Here is a 9435-nt window from a genome sequence, read left to right as displayed (position 1 = left end):
AAAGTGTACCTGCAGAGAGCCAAAGTTATCATAGGCCAGGAGTGTTCTCTGGGGTCAAGCCCACACCCATTTGGGAAGAAGAATCTGAGGCTTAGGCTGAACAGTCATCTCAGTATCTGGATGAGTGGCAGTGCTCAGATAAAATGAGAAAACAGAGACCGGCAGAGAGTTGAAAAGGTCCAGATGCTGAAAGTGTGAGGCCCTTAAGGGCAGAAAACCCGTCAATCATGTCTGTGAACTACATGCAAGCATTAGAAAATGTTCTTAGCATGACAGGCAGCCCAGCTGATCTTGTGATGAAGTTCAGGCACACGTTCCAGGAGGAAGGAGAGAAGCTGTCTGCCTACCTTTTCAGCTACATTGCTTGTAAAGGGGCCATTCAACTGGCTGAGATAAATCGATTAAGGATGGAGCAAATTGTGAAGGGTGCACTGTCACATGACATGACTGCTCTACGCATTTGAATGAGCCACAAGATACATAGCCCTCCCTTGTTTGTTGAGCTGCTTTCTTGTAGATGTACTTAAAAGTAGGAAGGACTTTTCCTGTGATGGACTGGACTGTATCCATTACTTTTTGTAGGCTTTTCTGTTCCCAGGCACTGATGTTTCCATACCAGGCCGTGACACAACCAGTCAGGATACTCTCCACTGTGCATCTATACAAGTTCGTCAAAGTTTTAGATGACAAACTTCTAAGAATGTAGAGGCACTGCTGTGTCTTCTTTGTAATGGCACCTGTGTACTGGTCCCAGGACAGACCCTCTGAAATGATAATTCTGAGGAATTTAACAAAACCTAGGCCTCTGTACTTCCCTCTGCAATTAGATCCTTGACTTCTTCATTGGGAGACCATTATCAATGCAGACTGCAAATAACACATCCTTACTGACGATCAACACTGGCACACCTCAAGGATGCATGCACGCCTAGCCCACTGCTCTACTCTCTCTACACCCATGACTGTGTGGCCACACATGGCTCTAACACCATCTATAAATCTGCCAATGACACAACTATTGATGGAAGAATTTGTTGGTGATGAAGAGGCCTCTTGCCCACCACCACCAGTTTTCTGAATAAACAATGAATCCATGTACACTACCTTACTATTTTTGCTCTCTTTTTACACTAATTAATTAATTTAATTTTTAATATATCTTTCTTGTAATTTATAGTTTTTTATTACTATATATTGCAATGTACTGCTGTCGCAAAACAACTTATATCATGACATATGCCGGCGATATTAAACCTAATTATGATTCTAATAGATCAGCTGTTTGAGTAGTGTTGAAACAACAACCTTGCACTCAATGTCAGTAAGATCAAGGAATTGATTGTGGACTTTAGGAAGGGAAAGTTGAGGAAACATACACCAGTCTTTGTCAAGGAATCAGCAGTGGAAAGGGTGAGCAGTTTCAGCTTGCTGGGTGTCAACATCTCTGAAAATCTATCCTGAGCCCAACATCTTGATGTGATTACAAAGAAGACACAAAAGTATCTACATTTCATTTTGAGTTTGAGGAGACTTGGTATGTCACCAAAGGCCCTTGCAGATTTATACAGACGTACTGTTGAGAGCATTCTAACTGGTTGCGTCACCATCTAGTATGGGGGTGGGGGATGGGGGAAGCATTGCAGAGGAGCAGGAAAAGCTGCAGAAAGTTGCAAATTCAGCCAGCTCCAACATAGGCACTAGACTTCTCAACATCAAGGACACCTTCAAAAGGCAAATCCTCAAAAAGGCCTCATCCATCATCAGGGACCCCCATCACCCAGGACATGGCCTCTTCTCATTGCTACCAACAAGGAGGAGGTACAGAAGCCTGAAGACCCACACTCAACATTTTAAGAATGCTTCTTCCCTAGCATCATCAGATTTCTTAATGGACAATGAACCCATGTACACTACCTCACTATTTTTATGCTCTCTTTTTGCACCACTTAATTGATTTAATTTTATATATATATTTCTTCTTGTAATTTATAGTTTTTTATTATTATATATTGCAATGTTCCTCTGTTGCAAAACAATATATTTCACAACATATGCCAGTGACATTAAGTTTGATTCTGATTCTGATTTTCAATCTCCCTCCTATATACAAATTCATAATCAGGTTTGATTCAGCCAGCAACAGTGGTGTCGTCAGCCAACTTATATATGGCATTGGAGCTGTATTTAGTCTCACAGTTGTACGTATAAAGCAAGTAGAGCAGGGGGTTAAGAACACAGCCTTGTGGTGCACCTGTGCTGATGGAGATTGTGGAGGAAATGTTGCCGATAAGAACTGACTGGGATCTGCAAGTGAGGAAATCGAGGATCCAGTTGCATGAGGAGTTATCGAGGCCGAGGTCTTGGAGCTTATTGATTAATTTCGAGGGGATGACAGTGTTGAGCTGTAGTCAATGATTGCTGATGTATGAGTCTTTGCTGTCCAGATGTTCCAGGGCTGAGCCAGTGAAATGGCATCTGTTGTTGACCTGCTGATCAGTTGTGCCAGTAGGCAAATTTGAGCAGATCCAAGTCACTCCTCAGGCAGAAGTTGATACTTTTCTTATTAAGTGCAATCGTGAACAATAGCCAGATCAGAAATGCTGATCAAGTCAACTAGTTCCCAAAGAGAACTCTGATAGGCCAATCAGATGGTTCACTGCTGCTCAGCGATAGAACACAAAACAAGCACAAGTGTCGCCAGCCCCCGTACCCCAGCAACACACCTGAGTGGTGCAGCAGAGGTATGTGCTATGCATGACCTGATCTGAAAGCATCATGTCGACTCATAACAGATTGTGTTCACAGTGGAACAACTTGGTCAAGGATGGGGTGATCAGCACTGATGGACAAATTATACCTCCACTACCCCGAAAATGTTTCAGGACCAAGCTCTCAAAGCACTTCATCACAGTGGACGTACGTGCTACTAGATGATAGTCACTGAGGCAGCTCACCACATTCTTCTTGGGCATAGGTATGATTGAAGCCTGAAGCAGGTGGGTACCTTGGACTGTCAAGGCGAGAGGTTAAAGATGTCAGCACACACCAGCTAGTTGATTAGCACAGGTCTTCTGTACTTGGCCAGGTACACCATCTGGGCCTGATGTTTTCCATGAATTCACCCTCCTGAAGGATGGCCTCAGAGACTGAAATCACAAGGTCGTCAGGAGCCGTGGGAGTTTGTGAAGGCACCTCCATGTTTTGTTGGACAAAACAAGCATAAAAGGCATTGAGCTCATCTGGGTGCAAAAGCTTAATGTCACATACTGTATATCACCTGTATTTGCTTTGTAGGAGGTGATAGCATTCAAGTTCTGCCACATCGGTCGAGCATCCTTCTATCATTCAAGTTTGGTCCGGAATTGTAACTTTGCATGCGAGACGGATTTCTGAAGGTCATACCTGGACCTCTTGTACTTTCCTTGGTCACCAGATCTGAACACCATCAATCAAGCCCTCAGCAGACTGCAGATCTCTTGATTCATCCAGGATTTTGGTTGGGGAAGACTCTGAATGATTTTGTAAGGACACATTTGTCCATGAGTTCTGAATGGCATAAATACTTACATGAAACAATTGAAAACTCTTCTGAAAAGTGAAAAGGTTAGCTATCTAATTTGGTTCAATTGTGATCTGCTTTTCAATTAGCTTTTCAGTTTTAATGGCTAGTCACTGGTTTATTCCACAATGTCACTTAAATCAGGCCAGAGGAATACTTCCTTATGAGCTCTAACTGGTGTTATACAAAGAGAACTGTTACAGTACAATTTGCTACATCTTGGCATTATTTTCAAGGAAGTATAAAATGTGCTTCCTTTCTGGGAGCAAGTTTTCTACAATCCTCTTTGAGAACTATTTCTGTGACAATAGACAATAGGTGTAGGAGTAGGCCATTCAGCCCTTCGAGCCAGCACCGCCATTCACTGTGATCATGGCTGATCATCCACAATCAGTATCCAGTTCCTGCCTTATCCCCATAACCTTTGATTCTGCTATCTTTAAGAGCTCTATCCATCTCTTTCTTGAAAGCATCCAGAGACTTGGCCTCCACAGGCTTCTGGGGCAGAGCATTCCACACATCCACCACTCTCTGGGTGAAAAAGTTTTTCCTCAACTCCGTTCTAAATGGCCTACCCCTTAATCTTAAACTGTGGCCTCTGGTTCTGGACTCACCTATCAGCGGGAACATGCTTCCTGCCTCCAGAGTGTCCAATCCCTTAATAATCTTATATGTTTCAATAAGATCCCCTCTCAGCCTTCTAAATTCCAGAGTATACAAGCCCAGTCGCTCCAATCTTTCGACATATGACAGTCCCGCCATCCCGGGAATTAACCTTGTGAACCTACGCTGCACTCCCTCAATAGCAAAAATGTCCTTCCTCAAATTTGGAGACCAAAACTGCACACAGTACTCCAGGTGTGGTCTCATCAGGGCCTTGTACAGCTGCAGAAGGACCTCTCTGCTCTTATACTCAATTCCCCTTGTTATGAAGGCCAGCATGCCATTAGCTTTCTTCACAGCCTGCTGTACTTGCATGCTTGCTTTCAGTGACTGATGTACAAGAATACCCAGATCTCATTGTGCTTCCCCTTTTCCTAACTTGACTCCATTTAGATAATAATCTGCCTTCCTGTTCTTACCATCAAAGTGGATAACCTCACATTTATCCACATTAAACTGCATCTGCCATGTATCTGCCCACTCACCCAGCCTGTCCAAGTCACCCTGCATTCTCATAACATCTCCTCACATTTCACACTGCCACCCAGCTTTATGTCATCGGCAAATTTGCTAATGTTACTTTTAATTCCCTCATCTAAATCATTAATATATATTGTAAACAGCCGCGGTCCCAGCACTGAACCCTGCGGTACCCCACTGGTCACCACCTGCCATTCCGAAAGGGACCCATTAATCACTACTCTTTGTTTTCTGTCAGCCAGCCAATTTTCAATCTATGTCAGTACTCTGCCCCCAATAGCATGTGCCCTAATTTTGCCCACTAATCTCCGATGTGGGACTTTATCAAAGGCTTTCTGAAAGTCCAGGTACACTGCATCCACTGGCTCTCCCTTGTCCATTTTCATAGTTACATCCTCAAAAAATTCCAGAAGATTAGTCAAGCACGATTTTCCCTTCGTAAATCCATGCTGACTTGGACCGATCCTGTTACTGCTATCCAGATGTGTCATAATTTCATCTTTTATAATTGACTCCAACATCTTTCCCACCACCGACGTCAGGCTAACTGGTCTATAATTCCGTATTTTCTCTCTTCCTCCCTTCTTGAAGAGAGGGACAACATTAACCACCCTCCAATCCACAGGAACTGATCCTGAATCTATAGAACATTGGAAAATGATTACCAATACATCCACGATTTCTAAAGCCACCTCCTTAAGTACCCTGGGATGCAGACCATCAGGTCCCTGGGACTTATCAGCCTTCAGACCCAACAGTCTATCCAACACCATTTCCTGCCTAATATAAATTTCCTTCAGTTCATCCATTACCCTAGGTCCTTTGGCCACTATTATATCTGGGAGATTGTTTGTGTCTTCCCTAGTGAAGACAGATCCAAAGTACCTGTTCAACTCATCTGCCATTTCCTTGTTCCCCATAATAAATTCACCCGTTTCTGTCTTCAAGGGCCCAATTTTGATCTTAACTATTTTTTTCCTTTTCACATACCTAAGGAAGCTTTTACTATCCTCCTTTATATTCTTGGCTAGTTTACCTTCGTACCTCATTTTTTCTCCGCGTATTGCCTTTTTAGTTACCTTCTGTTGCTCTTTAAAAGTTTCCGACTTCCACTCGTCTTTGCTATGTTATACTTCTCTTTTATTTTTATACTGTCCATTACTTCCCTTGTCAGCCACGGCCTCCCTTTACTCCCCTTAGGATCTTTCTTCCTCTTTGGAACAAACTGATCCTGCACCTTCCACATTATTCCCAGAAACACTTGCCATTGCTGTTCCACTGTCATCCCTGCTAGGGTATTGTTCCATTGAACTTTGTCCAGCTCCTCCCTCATAGCACCATAGTTCCCTTTGTTCAACTGTAATACTGACACTTCCAAGTTTCTCTTCTCCCTCTCAAATTGTAGATTAAAACTTATCATATTATGGTTACTACCTCCTAATGGCTCCTTTACCTCAAGGTCCCTGATCAAATCTGGTTCATTGCACAACACTAAATCTAGAATTGCGTTCTCTCTGGTAGGCTCCAGTACAAGCTGTTCTAAGAATCCATCTCTGAGGAACTCCACAAACACCCCTTCTTGGGGTCCAGTACCAACCTGATTCCTCCAGTCTACCTGCATGTTGAAATCCCCCATAACAACTGTAGCATTACCTTTGCGACATGCCAATTTTAACTCTTGATTCAACTTACACCCTACATCCAGACTACTTTTTAGGGGCCTGTAGATAACTCCCAAATGAAGCAGACCACACAGTAGACATTGTACACATTCGGATGAAAGATCTCAATCCAAGATGCCAACAGTTTAATTTCCTCCACTGATTTTGCCTGACCTGCTGAGTTTCTTCGAGGTTTGTTTCTTCTCGTCTCCAGATTCTAACATCTGCAATATTTTGTGTCCACACAACACATGTTAAGTCACTATTCATTTTGGGGATACGAACAAGGCAATAACAACAGTGGATTAACAGTAATGGCTACTTGGGGCAGCCACTTATTTGGGACAACCCTTAAGGAACAAAAAATAAGGGAGAAAATAGTCAGGAATCCCTTCATTTATTTGAGACACTGTGCCACTTAATTGGGGCAGGAGGCTGTTGCCAAACAGTTTCCAACCAGCATCAGTCACCTACATTTGCATGCTATTCAACACAACACCATTCTTTGAGTGAACAGTTTTTAAATAGCATCAGCTGCACGTGGTTGTGTTCAGAAAGGAGTGATTTTTGTCACTGATATTTGATGAGAAATAAGCAGTAAAATGAGATAGAACCGTTTTGATCACTGCAGTTTCGAGCATTAAGGCTTGGAGATGTCAGGGAAGGCTGGGAGTGAAAGTGAAACGACTTCACTACTTCAATAAATTAGAAACTATGAAGAATTTGAAGGTATCAACAAACATCATGAATGTTACAATGAAAATGAGGATTTGGAGGATGGAATTATCTACAGCATTGCATGAAGGCAGCCCATTATCTGCACAAGGTGTCTGCACTGATATTGTTCATTCACATTAAAAAAAGAATGTGATGTGGATGAATTCCTATGTTGATCAGTATTAGAAACTAATCCAGTTTTATAATGCAGTAGCATTGGTGGCGTTCTAATTTGTTCTGTATTTCATTTAAATATATAATCTGTTACTCGGTTTGTCTTTTTTCATACCTCTTTAACTATTTCCATTAAATATGGCTAATTTGGGCAGTCACTTAATTGGGCCAAGATGTGTTGGTCCTGATATGTCCCAATTAGCTGGAATCCACTCAATCTGAGGCACATGACCTTGTTAGCTACAAATTACTTAACCAATATCATAAATCAGCCCATTTCCAGGGTGGACAGATTATGTAAATAAGGCTAATTGGTGTGTACAAGTACACTTGTAGGCTATTTTGCCTGTTCCAGCTCCCTAACAGGGAGGTTTCAATTTATTGAATGACCTGTTCCTCTGACAGTTTCCTCTCAAAGATCTTCTGTTAAGACCCTTTTTTAAATCTTACACTGAATGAATTGGGCACTTTCAGTTATAACCAAAACTGAATCAAATCTAGACTGAATGTCCATTTTACACGATAAGAGAATTATCCTTCAAAATGGTTCTGTTAGGATTTAGCTCACCAGGGAAATTAGACTGAACAAACAATCTATAAAAAATATTTTGACATGTTTTGGGTATTAATTGGATGTGGTTGGATAAGGTTTGTATAAAGTGGATCAGTAGTGACAGATGTGTCATTTCAAAATGCAGATCTTCTGTTTAATACCCTGCAGTTTTCCTCTGTTAATATTTTTGCACATTAGACTAAATTATGATCCAGGTTTAGAAGTTAGTTGATATAAACTTAAAGAAAGTTAAGTGTAAAAGGAGGACAAAATTGAAAAGGGTAATGAATACAGGACTGAACATGTTATATTTGAATACACACAGTATACGGAATAAAGTAAATGGTCTTGTAGTGCATTTAACAATTGGCAGGTATGACGTTGTGGGCATCACTGAACTGTGGCCGAAAGAAGATTATAGTTGGGAGCTTAACATCCAAGGATACACATTGTACTGAAAGAGCAGGCAGGTAGGCAGAGGTGGTGGCATGGCTCTGTTAGTAAAAAGTGAAACTAATCATTAGAAAGAAGTGACATAGGATTGGAAGATGTAGAATCCTTGTGGGTAGCGTTAAGAAACTGCAAGGGTAAAAAGACCCTGATGGGATTTAAATACAGACCTCCAAACAGTGGCCAGGATGGGGGCTACAAATTATAATGGGAGATAGTAAAGCATGTCAAAAGGGCAAAGCTATGATAGTCATGGGGGATTTCAATATGCAGGTAGATGAGGAAAATCAGATTGGTGCTGGATCCCAAGAGAGAATCTGTAGAATAGGGAATCAGCTATTTTAGTTTTTTATAATGAACTGGATTTGATTAGGTTAGGGAGCTTAGGGTAAAGGAACCTTAGGAGTTGGTGATCATAATATGATAGAATTTACCCTGCAAGTTGAAAGGGAGAAGCTAAAGTCAAATGTATCAGCATTACAGTGGAGTAAAGGGAATTACAGAGCAATGAGAAGGGAGCTGGCCAAAGTTAATTAGAAGGGGTTACATGCAGGGATGACAACAGAGCAGCATTGGCTGGAGTTTCTGGGAGTAATTCAAAAGGTGCAGGATAGATACATCCCAAAGAGGAAAAGATATTCTAAAGGCAGGATGACTCGACCGTGGCTGACAAGGGAAGTCAAAGCCAACATAAATCAAAAGATAAAAACATAGAAACATAGAAAATAGGTGCAGGAGTAGGCCATTCGGCCCTTCGAGCCTGCACCGCCATTCAGTATGATCATGGCTGATCATCCAACTCAGAACCCTGTACCAGCCTTCCCTCCATACCCCCTGATTCCTTTAGCCACAAGGGCCAAATCTAACTCCCTCTATAGGATATATAATAGAGCCAAAATTACTGGGGAGTTAGAGGATTGGGAAACTTTTAAAAACCAACAAAAGGCTACTAAAAAAGCCATGAGGGGTGGGGGGTAAAATGAAATATGAAGGTAAGCTAGCCAACAATATCAAAGAAGATATCAAAAGTTTTTTCAATCATATAAAGAGTAAAAGACAGGCGAGAGTAGATATTGGGACGCTAGAAAATGACGCTGGAGAGGAAGTAATGGTAGACAAAGAAATAGTGGACTGAATAAGTATTTTGCATCAGTCTTCACTGTGGAAGACACTAGCAG

This window comes from Mobula birostris, chromosome 3 (genome assembly GCF_030028105.1).
Source record: "Mobula birostris isolate sMobBir1 chromosome 3, sMobBir1.hap1, whole genome shotgun sequence".
In the NCBI taxonomy this organism is placed as follows: domain Eukaryota; kingdom Metazoa; phylum Chordata; class Chondrichthyes; order Myliobatiformes; family Myliobatidae; genus Mobula; species Mobula birostris.
The sequence above is the reverse complement of the archived record's forward strand: the minus strand, read 5'-3'. Positions refer to the sequence as shown.